This window comes from Apodemus sylvaticus, chromosome 1 (genome assembly GCF_947179515.1).
Source record: "Apodemus sylvaticus chromosome 1, mApoSyl1.1, whole genome shotgun sequence".
Taxonomy (NCBI): domain Eukaryota; kingdom Metazoa; phylum Chordata; class Mammalia; order Rodentia; family Muridae; genus Apodemus; species Apodemus sylvaticus.
This window is the reverse complement of record NC_067472.1, coordinates 167343236-167360388: the sequence shown is the minus strand read 5'-3', so window position 1 is coordinate 167360388 and position 17153 is coordinate 167343236. Positions and strand designations below refer to the sequence as shown.

General features: G+C 37.4%; 1 pseudogene; it reads right to left on the bottom strand.

The window, feature by feature from the left end:
• Nucleotides 1-6405, bottom strand: part of LOC127692167 (mas-related G-protein coupled receptor member B4-like) — a 33468-nt pseudogene extending 27063 nt beyond the window's left edge.
• Between the last annotated feature and the right edge of the window lie 10748 nt (nt 6406-17153).

Sequence of the window (17153 nt, the reverse complement as noted above, 5' to 3'; positions counted from 1 at the left end):
TATAAAAGAAAATGCAATATTTCATAGAGGAGAGGAAGAAAAATATTCAAAGTCATGAGATCTTAGGAGACAAATAAATGTTACATGAGGACTCGAGAAATGGTAGTAAAGAAGAATCAACCATTTTAAAACTCAATAAAAGAAATTCCCTTAAGAGGAATAAAGTGCAGAGTCAATCTTCAATTCAACCCAAAACTCCCTAATTCACAGGAATTAGCACATGTTTATCAATAGTAACCTAAAGTTTAAATTGTCTTAATTCACTATTGTAAAGACAAGAATGCTTTATTGTGTGACAAAGACTATCTAACATTGTCTATCTATAAGAACACATTTCACTGGCAAAGACAAGCACATACCAAAAACAAAATGATGGAAAAGGACATTGCAAGTTGATGGAATATAAAAGAAAGAGAGGGTGTCTATGCTCATATTTAATACAACAGATTTCAAGAGAAAATTAGAAAGAAGTAAATAGGATGAATTAATGGTACTGTTCTTCAAAAAGTAATGTGTAGATATGTATGTCGGTAAGTTTATGTGTATCTGCATTTATTTCATAGAATAAACACTACTAAGTATTGGGAACCAATAAATGGAGATACTTGATGGAAATTTAATACCCATATGCCATTAATATATGTTATTTAGAGAATAGTTTGACACAGAGACTTCAAAGATAAAGAACACTACAGATCAAAGGGCTTTAGCATACTTGTACATAATAGTTCATACAAGAACTATGGAACATATATCCTTGTCCGCACCAACATAAAAATTTCTGCATATTTCTCTATGTCATACTTTATGTCATAAAGTATTCTTCATAAGCATAAGAGAAATTGCAATGTTTTGTATAATATCAGTTCATAACAGGGTAACATTATAAGTGACAGGCAAATGAATCAATAGGAAACCTACAATGACATGAAAGCGGAACTATCAGTGGATCATGAAAAGATGACATGAAAGTAGAAATCACACTGGTTGGGAGGAAGAAGATGGTCAACAAGTTTTGGTCAGGGCTTGAGAGAGGGTAACAGTGAGTGAATATGATCACGATGAATTATGTACACGCATGGAGCTGAAAAAACTGATGATAACATAGATAAGTTGTACTCACAACGTTCTAGTCAATGTTACTCCAAGATGCACAGATAGATTATTATGGACAAATAAATAAATAAATGTAATAAAGAACATAAATATCAAGGAAACATACATCATTTCAAAAGTTGTAGCAAATGAAGTCACAAGATTGAATGGCACTGGGATGATAATCTGTGAGGAATCTTGGAAAAGAGATAGGATAGTCTAACATGGTAAAAGCAACATCACAAAGAGATAGACAAAAGCTCTCTAAAGCAGGACAAAGAAAATTATTTAACAAATATGAAACAGGTATGTTTTCTTGGCCTGTTATATCCAACATTGTGCTTAAAATCTTCATAAAAGCAATAAGTCAAGAGAAAAAAAAGGATCCAAATCTAAAACTTAAAGGATAAATTTTACCTTATCATTTTCTTAAAATTCTATATAGCCCAGAAATGTCTCAGTGTGTCAGACCATGAAGATGGAACATTTTTATATCCCCATGCTCAGTTTTTGTTAGACCCTGACATTGTTTATTCATGAATGGCTGCATATATGCAAATCTTGTCAGCATTAGGTGGTGGGTCATGTATAAATTAAAAAGGCAAATGCAACAAAAATCATTGACAAGAACAGATAATTCTGCCTTATACCAATCAGAATGACTAAGGCCAAGCTTCAGTGACAACACATATTGTTGTGGATGTGGAGAAAGAGGAACAATCCTCCATTGCTGGTAGGATTGCAAACTGGCAGAACAACTCTGGAAATCAATCTGGAAGTTCCTCATAAAATTGGAAGTAGATCTATCTGAAGACCCAGCAATACCACTCTGGGAAATATACCCAAAAGATGCCCCATCATGCCACAGGAACATGTGTTCCATTATGTTTATAACAGACAGCTCTTATTTTCTCTTTTAACAAATTATCTGAGTTTTAACTTAAAATGGATTTCAGTTCATACTCTTTTTATTCTAATGACCAAAACATTACCTGAAACTGAAGATTCAGAGCCAAATAGAGAAATGCAGCAGTTGTGTCAGGAGAGGAGCAACTTTCCTGCTCTTCTCTGCATCTTCCCTACACTGACACTCTGATGTGGGTAAGAGTCCTTGCCCACAGCACACTGATGCCACTTTATGCCAGAGGAAAAGGAATGCGGCAGTTCTTGTGTCTGACATGGTATAGCTGCCAACCCATGCAGAACAATTTTCTTGCTAAGGTATCAGTCTATACTTGAGTGACCACTCTTTTACTAGAGCCAATAATAATTATGCATCTATGCACAAACTTCAGTCTAATCTCAATTCATGGGTGAATTCTATCTAAAAGCAGCGCTAAATGAATAAGATGCAAACAGGATAAAAATAACTCTGATAGGGATCATCTGATGACAGTTACCCCTGCAAATCTAGTAGTGGAAGAAGACTTGCATGTTAGGAAGTGTTTCCTCTCATTGTTCACTCTGCTACCTGACAACTCACAGAAGTGCTTGATCTTGGCTCTAAGAGGGTTCCTTTATCTGACTTTCCTTTTATTTGAGACAGTTGGTGACATTTCAGGGACTTGGAGAACAGAAGGAAAGAACTTTGGGATTTTTAATTTTTATCTCTCTCCTGGTCAATTGTATGTGGACAGCAATTATCCCCTCATGACATAGTTGTAACTATGGTACCTCTCTCCTTCTCCCTCTCCCTCTCCCTCTCTCTCTCCCCCTTATCTCCCCTCTCTCTCTCCCCTCTGTCTCCTCGCTCTGTCTCTCCCCTCTCTCTCCTTCTACAGTACCAATTACCTCTGTTGATTATTGAAGTCAAGGAGTGAACATCTTCCTTCACTGCATTTCTTTCTCATTGTCCCCATGCATTTCCTTTGTCCCTAGGACTCATGTTTTATAAATAAATACTTCTTCTGGCATTTCTTCATTTACTCATATTCTAACCATCAGTTTCTTTCAAGAGACAACATGCACACATGGTGGATCAATTTTGGGAACCAGCAAAGCACCTGTTTACTGGTTTCTGCCCTGGGAAACAAACTATGTATATCACCTTCCTCCTTAAAGTAATGACAGGAACAAATATGAATGATTTGAGGGAAAGTGAGAAAAGTGTTTAAGGCAAGACACCTCTCTGCTTCAAAGGGAAGCATCTGTTTCATGCCTTCTCCAGAGGAAGGCCTAGACCATGCATGTTGCATGTTATCATTGCAACACAGTTAGCACGACAGTAACTCTGATCATTCTTGGGATATATCCTTACCTTTCTTCCATTTTTTGGTCTAAAGGTGGAGAGCAGACAAGGCAGAAGACTGTTCCACAAATTGATTCCAGATTCTGCTTCCTTGCTCTAGAATTGGGATTTGCCTTCAGGAGCTGAGTAAAAGTTTCTGACCCAGGTGAGGTTTATAAAACACTGAGAAGATCATGTGATTTATAATATGAATGCTGGGAACAAGTCACACCCCAGAGACCTTTCCAGATGACCCATCTGGAATTGTTTCTTGGCATCTCTCCCATTTCCACTCACAGAACAGACTCTCCCATCCACTTAGGTCTACCTATCTCTAAGTAAATACTATTTCCTTTAAGGATCAACTCAAGTTGCTTGTATTTGGGCAGCCTCCAAAAGAACTTCTCTACTGATTGTGAAGTAGCTGATGTCTTGAGCACAGCTACTTAGCATCTAAGTCTATGTCAGGAAGAGATAGCGCTTTGCAGTAAACTTTCTTTTTGTTCTTGGACTGAGATTTCTTTTTCAGGGTTAGGAGAATTGAAGCCCTCACTGTGAACAATAGTCATGACAGAAGTCTATCAAGTAAAAAAAATTGATCCATAATGAGTGTTATATAGAAAATTCTGCCTGTGTGAGAATAGTTTCACTTATTAGAATGGGTAGGCTGGGTTTGCATTCCAAATTTGAAAATGAGAAGTAGAGTAGCTTTGGAGGACATCAAGTACTTTCTCTTTTCTGTTATATCACAAATGTTCAGATCACTACAAGGGAACACAATAGATAATTCAGAATAATGACAAATGGGTAAATGAATGTTAAGTCCAAAGGTAGTTAAAACTGCAGGGAACAAATTAAATTTCGAGGTTGAGGGTCACTGCAATGAATTCTATGATTTCTCAATCAATGGCATACTCATTTTCAACTTCTGCAGCAGGAAAAACAGGTAAAACACAGCTGGATACAGTCTGTAATCTGCAGTCTGCATATCCCTGTATGCCAGCCTACACTGAGTTGTCCTGCCCCTCCTTGCCCAGAGTACATCTCTAATCTTGGGCCTGGACCACAAGCCCCTTGAAGCTGTTCTGATATTGCCTTCAACCCACCCCATGTATACTCTTTCTGTTTGACAATGAGCTGAAGTGTTTTGGTGGATCTGATCTAACATGTGTTTGAATTATTCAGATTCCAGTGTAAGAAAGATGCCTCCAATTATATGTGAGAAAGAAATTCAAAATCATGAGGCTTTGGGAAAGACTCTATCTAATGAGAGTAGAGAATTGGAATTAAGAAAGAATCAACCATTAGTTATGCTATTTGTGTCTTGGGTATTCAGAGCTTCTGGACTAATTAATATCCACTTATCAGAGATTGCATTCCATGTGTATTCTCTTGTGATTGGGTTGCCTCACTTAGGATGATATTTTTCAGATCAAACCATTTGCCTAAAAATTTTGTGAATTCATTGTTTCTAATTGCTGAATAGTATTCCATTGTGTAAATATACCACATTTTCTGTATCCATTCCTCCTTTGAGGGACATCTGGGTTCTTTTCAGCTCAAATGACTACCATGAAGAAGTATGGAGAGGGTCCTGATCCTGGAAAGGATTGATCTAGCGTTGGAGGGGAGTATAAGGACAGAGAAAAAGGAGAGAGGTGATTGGAGAATGGGTGGAGAGAAGAAGGTTTATGGGACATATGGGGAGGGGGGATCTGGGAAAGGGGAAATCATTTGGAATGTAAACAAAGAATATAAAAAATAAAAATATTAAAAAAGAAAGAATCAACTAGTTTGATCTAATCAATCAAAGACCCAATACACTTTTAAGAAGAATAAACTACAAAGGCAGAGTTAGTACTCAAATCAACTAGAAAACACTCAAAAAGATAAGATTAGCACATTTACCTTATTTTTAAATGTAAATTGTGTTAACTCTGCTTTATTGTGTGACAAAGCTTCTCTGTTTGCTGTATTCAAGAATCACATTTCCATTGACAAAGACATGCACAGAATGAAAATAAGTGATGAAAATAATATTTCAAATGGAATATGAAAATTTGTGTGTACTCTTACTTGACACAACAGATTAAAAAATAGAAGTAATAATAATGCATACATACTACTCAGTGGATAATTCATTAAAAATAATTTGTGTGTGTGTGTGTGTGTGTGTGTGTATGAGTGTGGGCATATGCTAATAAATTTAACTACACAATGGTGGCTTAATGCTTTTTTGTTTCTTTGTGTTATTGAAACAAGGTCTCCCTATGTAGTTTTAGCTGGCCTGAAACTCACTGTGTATACCATGTTGGCCTTGAACTCATAAAGATCTGCCTGCCTCTGCCTTCAGACTTCTGAGATTACATGCCAGTATCACTAAACTTCTAATATATTGCATATCATTCAGAAAATTAATTGACAAGGAAGCTTCATTGATAAACCACTTTAACTAAAATAGACTAAAAGTGCCTAGTAATTCATCAAACAACCCTGGTGCACATGTCCTTCTAAGCAACACACAAAAGTTTCTTAACAATATTTTAGCTCATACATCAGTCTTCACAAAAGCCACAAAATTGAATTGCTTCCTGTCTTATCAAATACAATTAGAAAGGAGCAATGCAAACAACAGAAAACATGCAAAGATATAGATTATATAACAAACGAATCATAAAAATAAGACACCCAATGTCCTGCTCACTGGCTGGCAGGGGAGAAGAAAGTAAACAGAAAATGGGAGAGAAAGGGAAGAGGAATGGTTTGTGCACTCTGAAGACATGAATTGGAGATGAGAGAGTGGTGAGAAACAGCTTCATGTGAGAAGTCATGTGCTATCTCCTGGGGCTATATTGATGCTTAAGGATTGTGCAGATGTGGATTCACCCCTCACTGGCTTCAGCCCTACACCTCTCCACCTACAGCACTAGGCAGAACAGTTTCTTCATCTTGCCTGGGTAGAGTGGCAGGACTGGCTTGGTGTCAGGGCTGGGTGTGGTAGAGCCAGCCCCTAGAGGGTGAGAGTTAAAGAGCTGGCCCTGCTTCTTCCCATGGCAGTGCTGTAGAGTTGGTGCTGTTGCCATCCTTGCAGGAGGTCTGGTGGACTAAACAAGACAGCTAATATCCAGGCTGAGATCCATGGATTTAGGTTAACCTGCCCTAACTTCTCAACCATCTATGAACTGTTGGAGTGCATGAAAGGGCAGATCCTACAGATCCAAAGCTGCAGGATCTCTGTAATACAGGGCAACAACAGGATATCCAAGAGGAGTCAAGATATTGATAGTATTGTCAGTGGAGAAGTTAAGTATTGATAGTAGAGCAGAAGTCAGAGGATTAGAACCAGATCAATGACTCATTGCAGTGAATATTCACAAGTAAAGCTATTTGGGCAAAAAGCTATACTGTGGGACACATTTCAGCTTCCATGGGCAGATTTTTTTTGAGGATGGATGGAGGTTATAATGGTGAAGGGCAGATATAGAGGGACAGGGAGATGAGTGGGATTTGGGTACATGATATAAAATTCACAAAGAATCAATAAGATGCTATAAAAATAAAATTCTGAAATAGGAAAGAGACTAGTTTAAGGACTGTATCATTAGGAGCAGAGTAGAAGGGATTACAGAGTAATTCAGGGTGAATATGATCATAGTTATTTGCACATATGAAATTGAAAAGTAATATAAAAACAATGATAAAAATTAAAAACATAGATAAAATATATACAGTGAATGTTTTTTACAAGGATACAATGAACCTTCAATATTTTAAAAAGGTAATAAATATTAACACAACATGTAAATAAATGAAGATAGAGACATATTTGAAAATTTCAAAACATGCAAAAAATGACATTGAAAAACAATTGATGAAAACTGAGGAAATTTGGGATGGATAGATAATATCCTAAGATGGTAAAGGCTATGCATTATAAATAGCCAGAACCTTACTCAATGTGGAACAATAGCATCACCTCTTAAAACCAGGAATGAGACAAGCACGTCAACTCATCCCTCTTTTATTCACCTTGATGCTTGAAATTTTAGTGGAGGTAATAAATCAGGAGAAAGAAAAAGAACCATTGATGTTTTTCTTTGTGAAGATAATAGAATCCTGCACTTAAAAAACAAAAAGCATAGAAGTATCTCACAGAATATGAGAAATTGAAGGTGGAAATAATTCTACAACTTCATGCTAAGTTTGTGTTAGGCACTTTGTATTCTCCTTTTTAGAATGAATGTAAGTATGTATATTATTGGATGATTTAGGTGACATAGAACATAAAGATGCACATGCCACAGAAGGCACTAGAATAGACATAGACAAGTGATGGAGAAACTCTCTATACTCCCAAATATCTTTGGTAGTCATCACTAATATATTCAGAATTACTCATGCATGCACAAAAACCTTATGTTGTTCCTTGACAGGACACTGAGGTAAGGACCTAACCCTGTTTTGCTGAGCAGCAGGAAGCACTTAGGTGCACAGCTTGAGGGCGGGTGTAGGTGAGAGAAGATTGCTTAGCAGAGGAAGGGGAAAGGAATAGTGAAGTCTGAGTGCCTCTTCTTAGAGGGAACTGAAACATGGGTAGGTCTCTTGGGAGACTGTTAAGTGAAGTGCTCAAAATAAGAAATTCAATCCTAACACAAGCATTTTCCTTACTTTCTTCTAGAAGATGAGTTTTCTGTAATGATGAAAGTTTTCTGTGCAGATTGTCAGAAGAAAAGATGACAATGAATAGTGATGGGCATGTAATTGCTAGAGGACAATGCCATTTTCTTGATGAATACATTGTTTTCTATTGGAAATAGAATTTTCCATGTAATATTTTCTGACTATGACTTTCCCCTACCCAACTACTTTTATACACTCCCTGACTTCCCACCAACCTAAATCCATGCCCTTTCTTTTATCTCTCATTAGAAGACAAACAGCATCTAGAAAAAGTATTTCCTCCTATGGTCAAAGGTATTTGCCTTAAGTGATTGCCATTATTCTCAGCCCACAGGGAACAGGTTACATTCGTTTAAGAAATGGTGTGTGTATTAAGATGGTCTATCTATGAAGTCATTCATCAACTGTTTCAATGAACAATGGGTCTGCTTGGAGGGTGGCACAGACATTAGGTGAGGGAAAGATTCTGGTTCATTGACTGTAATGATTTTGAAAAGCATTCATCTCAGAGAAAGAGTAACTTATAAGGTCATCTTCTTAAAAAATGATATAATAATTATAAATATCAAGCAAAAGTTTCAATCTCACTCTTGTTGTTCTCTTATAAGCCACCTCTCAAATTAATTGTCTGCATTTCTTTTTGCTGTATAAATAATGTTGAAATATGAAAGTTGTTCGGAAAACCATAGTATAGTATAAAAACATCAAATAAACAATCCTACTGTTAGAGAGACTGATATAGTAGAAGCATGATTTCAAAACAATTATGTGGTACATAGTAAGACACTGTCACATACAAACAAGCAGAAGGTGTATATGGATTGTAGAATATTGGACATATTTCTCCATTTACCAAATTAGAGAGACCACTGGGTGAGAGCCAACAAATTTCTTTTTTTTTAATTGATACAGTCTTTATTTATATTTCAAATGGTATCCCTTTCCTGGATCCCCCCTCCCCAAAAGTCCCATAAGCCCTCTTCCTTCCCCTCTTCCCCATTAAACCCCTTCCCACTTCTCTATCCTTGTATTCTCCTACACTGCTACACTGAGGCTTTCCAGTACCAGGGGCCTCGCCTTCCTTCTTCTTGGGCATCATTTGATATGTGAATTTTGTCTTGGGTATTCCGAGCTTCTGGTCTAATATCCGCTTATCAGTGAGTGAATACCATGTGTGTTCTTTTGTGATTGGTTCACATCACTCAGGATGACATTCTCTAGTTCCACCCACTTGCCTAAGAATTTCATGAATTCGTTGCTTTTATTTTTATTTATTTTTTATTTTCTATATTCTTTGTTTACATTCCAAATGCTTTTCCCTAGCTTGGCTGTGGTGGCAAACACCTGTAATCCCAGCACTTGGGAAGCAGAGGCTCCCAAGGATTTCTGAGTTCAAGGCCAGCTTGGTCTACAGAGTGAGTTCCAGGACAGCCTGGGCTACACAGAGGAACCCTGTCTCAAAAAAACTAAAAACAAACAAACAAAAAACCCAAATCCTTTCCCCTTTCCCCATTCCCCCCACACCATATGTCCTATAAGCCCTCTTCGCTCCACCCATTCCCCAATCACTCCCTTCCATTTCTCTGTCCTGGTACTTCCCTACAATGCTGGATCAAGCCTTTCCAGGACCAGGGCCCGCTCCTTCCTTCTTCATGGGAATCATTTGATATGCTAATTTTGTCTTGAGTATTCAGAGCTTCTGGTCTAATTAATATCCACTTATCAGTGATTGTATTCCATGTGTATTCTTTTGTGATTGGGTCATCTCACTTAGGATGATATTTTCCAGTTCCAACCAGTTGCCTAAAAATTTCATGAATTCATTGTTTTTAATTCCTGAGTAGTATTCCATTTTGTAAATATACCACATTTTCTGTATCCATCCCTCCATTGAGGGACATCTGGGTTCTTTCCAGCTTCTGGCTATTATAAATAAAGCTGCTATGAACATAGTAGAGCATGTGACCTTATTGCGTGCCAGGGAATTTTCTGGGTGTATGCCCAGGAGTGGTATAGCAGGGTCCTCTGGAAGTGTCCTGCCTAGTTTTCTGAGGAACCACCAGACTGGTTTTCAGAGTGGTGGTACCATCTTACAATCCCAACCAGCAGTGGAGGAGTGAGTGTTCCTCTTTCTCCACATCCTTGCCAACACCTGCTGTCTCCTGAGTTTTTAACCTTAGCCATTCTGATTGGTGTGAGGTGAAATCTCAGGGTTGTTTTGATTTGCATTTCCCTAATGACTAATGATGTCTTCACTCCTATTCCATTGGTCCACTTGCCTGTCACTGTACCAATACCATGCAGTTTTTAACACTATTGCTTGTGGTCTGGGATACTGATTCCCCCAGAAATTCTTTTACTGTTGAGAATAGTTATAGCTATCCTGGGTTTTTTGTTATTCCAAATGAATTTGAGAATTTCTCTTTCTAAATCTATGAAGAACTGAGTTGGGGTTTTGATGGGGATCGCATTGAATCTATAGATTGCTTTTGGCAATCGCCATTTTAACTATAAAAATCCTGCCAATCCATGAGCATGAAAAATTTTCCATTTTCTGAGGTCTTCGTCGATTTCCTTCTTCAGAGCTCTAAAGTTCTTGTCATACAGATCTTTTATTTGTTTGGTTAGAGTCACACCAAGATACTTTATATTGTTTGTGGCTATTGTGAAGGGTGTCATTTCCCTAACTTCTTTCTCAGCCTGCTTATCCTTTGAGTATAGGAAGGCTACTGATTTGCTTGAACTGATTTTATAACCAGCCACTTTGCTGAAGTTGTTTATCAGCTGTAGGAGTTATCTGGTGGAGTTTTTTGGGTCACTTAATTAGACTATCATATCATCTGCAAATAGTGATAGATTGACTTCTTCCTTTCCAATTTGTATCCCTTTGACCTCCTTATGTTGTCTAATTGCTCTAGCTAGAACTTCAAGTACTATATTGAAAAGATATGGAGAGAGAGGGCAGCCTTGTCTAGTCCCTGATTTTAGTGGGATTACTTCAAGTTTCTCTCCACTTAGTTTGATGTTGGCTACCGGTTTACTGTATATTGGTTTAACTATGTTTAGGTATGGACCTTGAATTCCTGTTCTTTCCAAGACTTTTAGAATGAAAGGATGCTGAATTTTGTCAAAGCTTTTTCAGCATCCAATGAAATGATCACGTGGTTTTTTTCTTTGAGTTTGTTTATGTAATGGATTGCATTGATGGATTTCTGTATATTGAACCATCCCTGCATCCCTGGGATGAAGCCTACTTGATCATAGGGGATGATCATTTTGATGTGTTCTTGGATTCAGTTGGCAATAATTTTATTTAGTATTTTTGTATCGATAATCATAAGGGAAATTGGCCTGAAGTTCTCTTTCTTTGTTGGATCTTTGTGTGGTTTTGGAATCAGTGTAATTGTGGCTTCGTAGAACGAGTTGGATAGTGTTCCTTCTGTTTCTATTTTGTGGAATAGCTTGAAGAGTATTGGTTGTAGGTTTTCTTCCAAAGTCTGATAGAATTCTGCACTAACACCATCTGATCCCGTGCTTTGTTTTTGGTTGGGAGACTTTCTATGACACCTTTTATTTCTTTAGGAATTATGGGACTGTTTAAATGATCTATTTGATCCTGATTTAATTTTGATGTTTGGTATCTGTCTAGGAAATTTTCCATTTCCTCCAGATTCTCAAGTTTTGTTGAGTATAGGCTTTTGTAGTAGGATCTGATGATTTTTTAAAATTTCCTCAGTTTCTGTTGTTATATCTCCTTTTTCATTTCTAATTTTGTTAATTTGGTTACTGTCTCTGTGCCCTTTGATTAGTCTGGCTAAGGGTTTATCTATCTTGTTGATTTTCTCAAAGAACCAGCTCCTGGTTTTGTTGATTCTTTGTATGGTCTCTTTGTTTCTACTTGATTGAATTCAGCACTGAGATTGATGATTTACTGTTTTCTACTTCTCCAGTGTGAAATAGCATCGTTTTGTTACAGGGCTTTCAGGTGTGCCATTAATCTCCTTGTGTATACTCTCTCCAGTTTTTTTTCGAGGCTCTCAGAGCTATGAGTTTTCCTCTTAGCACTGCTTTCATTGTGTCCCATAAATTTGGGAATATTGTGCCTTCATTTTCATTAAATTCTAAAAAGTCTTTGATTTCTTTCTTTATTTCTTCCTTGACCAAGGTATTATTGAGTATTGTTCAGCTTCCATGTGTATGTGGGATTTTTGTTGTTTTTGTTACTGTTGAAGACCACTCTTACTCCATAGTGATCTGATAGGAGGCATTGGATTAATTCGATCTTCTTATATTTGTTGAGGTCTGTCTTGTGACCAAGTATATGGTCGATTTTGAAGAAGGTACCATGAGGTGCTGAGAAAAAGGTATATTCTTTTGCTTTAGGATAAAATGTTATATATATTAGTTTTACCATGTCCCTGTTTAGTTTCTGTTTTCCTGATCAGACCATTGAGGATACTGGAGTGTTGAAGTCACCCACAATTATTGTGTTAGGTGTAATGTGTGCTTTGATCTTTAGTAAGGTTTCTTTTACAAATGAGGGTGCCCTTGCATTTGGAGCACAGATGTTCAAGATAGAGAGTTCTTCTTGGTGTATTTTTCCTTTGACCAGCAAGAAGTGTCCTTCCATGTCTCTTTTGATGACTTTAGGTTGAAAGTCAATTTTATCTGATATTAGAGTGGCTACTCCGGCTTGTTTCCTGAGACCATTTGCTTGTAAAATTGTCTTCCAGCCTTTTACTCTAAGGTCCAGTTTGTCTTTGACAATGAGGTGTGTTTCCTGTATGCAGCAAAATGTAGGGTCCTGGATACGTATCCAGTCTGTTAGTCTATGTCTTTTTTTTTTTTTTTTTTTTATTTATTTATTTTTTTTTTTTGGAGAATTGAGTCCATTGATGTTAAGAGATATTAAGGAATAGTGATCAAAAGAATACACATGAAATGCAATCTCTGATAAGTGGATGTTAATTAGCTCAGAAGCCCTGAATACCCAAGGCACAAATTGCATAACAAATGACTCCCATGAAGAAGTATGGAGAGGGTCCTGATCCTGGAAAGGATTGATCTAGCATTGGAAGGGAATATAAGGACAGAGAAAAAGGAGGGAGGTGATTGGAGAAGGAATGGAGAGAAGAAGGTTTATGGGACATATGGGGAGAGGGGATCCGGGAAAGGGGAAATCATTTGGAATGTAAACAAAGAATATAGAAAATAAAAATATTAAAAAAGGAATAGTGATTATTACTTCCTGTCATTTTTGATGTTATTTTTTATATTGATTGGTTATCTTCTTTTGGGTTTGATGAAAGAAGGTTACTGTCTTGCTTTTTCCAGCTTGTAGTTTCCCTTGTTGTATTGGTGTTTTCCCCCTATTGTCTTTTGTAGGGCTGTGTTTGTGGAAAGATATTGTGTAAATTTGGTTTTGTCATGGAATATCTTGGTTTCTCCATCTATGGTGATTGAGAGTTTTGCTGGGTATAGTAGTTTTGGCTGGCATTTGTGTTCTCCTAGAGACTGCATGATTTCTGCCCAGTATCTTCTAGCTTTCATGGTCTCTGGTGAGAAGTCTGGTGTAATTCTGATAGGTCTTCCTTTGTATGTTTCTTGGCCTTTTTCTCTTACTGCCTTTAATATTCTTTCTTTGTTTAGTACATTGGGGTTTTGATTATTATGTGACGGGAGGTGTTTCTGTTCTGGTCCAGTCTGTTTGGAGTTCTGTAGGCTTCTTGTATATTCATGGGCATCTCTCTCTTTACATTATGGAAGTTTTCTTCCATAATTTTGTTGATCATATTTGCTGGTCCTTTAAGTTGTAAATCTTTACTCTCATCTATGCCTATAAGCCTTAGATTTGGTCTTCTCATTGTGTCCTGGAGTTCCTGGATGCTTTGGGTTATAAGCTTTTTGCATTTTTGCATTTTCTTTGACTGTTTAGTCTATGGTTTCTATGGTATCTTTGGAATCTGAGATTATTTCTTCTATCTCTTGTATTCTGTTGTTGATATTTGCATCTATGACCCATGATTTCTTCCCAAAATTTTCTATCTTCAAAGTTGTCTCCCTTTGGGATTTCTTAGATTTCCAACTAAGAAAGAGAATTTCAGGCCAATTTCCCTTATGAATATCGATTCAAACTCTTATATATTGTATATCATTCAGACAATAAATTGACAAGGAAGCTTCATAAATAAACCACTTTAACTAAAAGACCACAAGTGCCTAGTAATTCATCAAAAACCCCAGAGCACACATCCTTATAAGCAGCACTCATATGTTTCTCTACAATATTTTAGCTCATAAGAGAGTCTTCATATAAACCACCAAATTGAATTCCTTCCTGTCTTATCAAATACAATTAGAAATGAACAATGTAAACAACCGAAAATATGCAAAAAATAAAGATCATATAACATATGAATTATAAAAAATAAGATGCCCATGGCATTATTACCTCCATGTATCACTGGTAGGTAGAGGTCACCACAGAGAGAAAGTATGTTGTGGAGACATGGGCGAGAAGGGGAAGAGGAATTATTTGTGCACTCTGGAGAGATGAACTGGAGATGAGAGAGTGGTGAGGAACAGCTCATGTGGGAAGTAATGTGCTACCTTCTCGGGCCATATTGATGCCTAAGGATTGTGCAGAACTGGATGCACCCCTCACTGGCTTCAGCTTTCTGGAGAGCTGGCCCCACCCTTCTCCAGCTACAGCACTAGGGAGAGCAGTCCCTTCATGTTGCCTTGGTAGCGTGGCAGTGCTGGTTTGGTGGCAGGGCTGGATGTGGTAGAGCCAGACCCTAGGGGTTGAGCACTGAAGAGTTGACCCTTCTCCTTATTATGGCAGTACTATAGTGCTGGCCCTGGTGGCATGCCTGCAGGAGGTCTGGTGGGCTAATCAAATTAGGTCTTCTATTCAGACCCTGGCCTGCCCTAACCTCTAAACCTTCTATGAACTGCTGGAGTGCATGAATGGGCAGATCCTACAGATCCAAAGCTGCAGAATCTCCATAATACAGGGAAACAACATGATAAAAATTAAAAAAAAAGTATATACAATAAGTATGTTTTTTCAAGAATGTAATGATACTTCAATAATCTAAAAAGGTAATAAATATTAACACAACATGTAAACAAATTAAGAAAGAAACATATTTGAAAATTTCAAAAGGTAGAAAACAATGACATTGAAAAACAATTGGTGAAAAATGAAGAAATTTGGGATGGATAGATGGTATTCTAAGCTGGTATAGGCTATGTATTATAAACAGCCAGGTCTTACTGAATGTGGAACAATAGTATCACCTCTTAAAATCAGGAATGAGACAAGCACATCAACTCATCCATCTTTTATTCACCACAATGCTCAAAATATTAGTGGAGGTAATAAATCAAGAAAAAGGAAAAGAACCATTTATGATTTTCTTTGTGAATATATTAGAATCCTGAACTTAAAAAACAAAAAGCATAGAAGTGTCTCACAGAGTATCCGAAATTGAAGATGGAAATAAATTTGCAACTTCATGCTAAGTTTGTGTTAGGCTTTTGTAGTCTCCCTTTTAGAAGCAACATTAGTAAGCATATTATTGAATGATTTGGGTGACATAGAAAATAATGATGCACACACCACAGAAGGCATTAGAACAGGCACAGGCAAGTGATGGAGAAACTCTCTATACTCCCACATCTCTTTGGTAGTCAACCCTATTATATTCAGAATTAATCATACACGCACAAAAATCTAATGTTGTTCCTTGGCAGGACACTGAGGTAAGGAGCCAGCACTGTTTTGCTGAGCAGCAGGAAGCACTTAGGTGTGCAGCTTGGGGGTGTGTGTAAGTCAGAGAAGACTGCTCAACAGAGGAAGGGGAAAGGAAGAGTGATATCTGAGTGCCTCTGCTTAGAGGGAACTGAAATATGGGCATGTCTCCAGGGGGACTGCTAAGTGAAGTGCAGTAAATAAGAAAGACAATCCTAACACAACACAAGCATTCTCCTTAGTTTCCTCTAGAATGTGACGACTTTTCTGTAATGATGAAATTTTTCTATGCAGATTGTTTGAAGAAAAGATAAGAATGACTGACTAGTGATGGGTATAGTTGCTACAGGGCAATGTCATTCTTATGACAAATACATTGTTTTTTATTGAAAATAGTTTTTCATATAATATATTCTGACTATGGCTTTCCCATACCCAACTCCTCCTACATACTTCCTGACTCCCCACCAATCTAAATCCATGTCCTTTCTTGTTCCTCTCATTGTAAGAGAAAACAACATCTAGAAAAAATTAGATATGATAAAATGAAAACAAATAAAATAGGACAAAACAGATGGGAAAAATTGAGCGAAAGAAAAACCACAAGAAACAAATATAGACAGTACACACACACACAGAGAGACACTCAAACACAGACACAGATACTCAGAAACAGACACACAGACACACAGACACACAGAAACACACACACACACACACACACACACACACACACACAATTCTCTGTTACAGATAGATCACTAAACACAATGCCAGACATAATATATAAACAAAAGGTCTTTAAGGTAAAGAAGTAAAAAGGAGGAAGAGGACAAAGAAACAGAGGAGGAGGAAGGAAGACTGGCAAGAAGAGGATGAAGGAGGAGGAGGACAAAGTAAAGGAGGAAGGAGGAGCAGGAGAGAGGAGGACAAGGAGAAGGGGGAGGAGTAAGGAACAAGAGCCCAATGAAAGCATGATATCATGAGACAAAACTACCTTTAAATACCATTGAGTTTGTTTTTTGTTGGCCACCTACTGCTGGGCATCAGGCCTGAATATAAGTGTCATTTTTGTATAAGCAGTGATATATTATTGGAGAAAAATAATTTTTCATATGCAAGTGTTTGTTAATTAGAAATAGCTTCTGGATTAAGGATGGTAGTTGTTGTCTACTTCTGCAATCAGCTCTAGGATCACATCTATTGCAGACCTACATAAGCACTGTTCAGGGTGCTACATCTCTTTGAGTTTAGATGTGCATAAATCCTGTTATGTCCAGAAGTGCAAGTTGGTGCCCTCCACTACCTCTGGCTCTTACAATCTTTCTGCCTCTTCTGTATATCTTCATGAGGAGAGAGGTTTGATAGAGACAACCTGTTTAGGACTGATTGTTC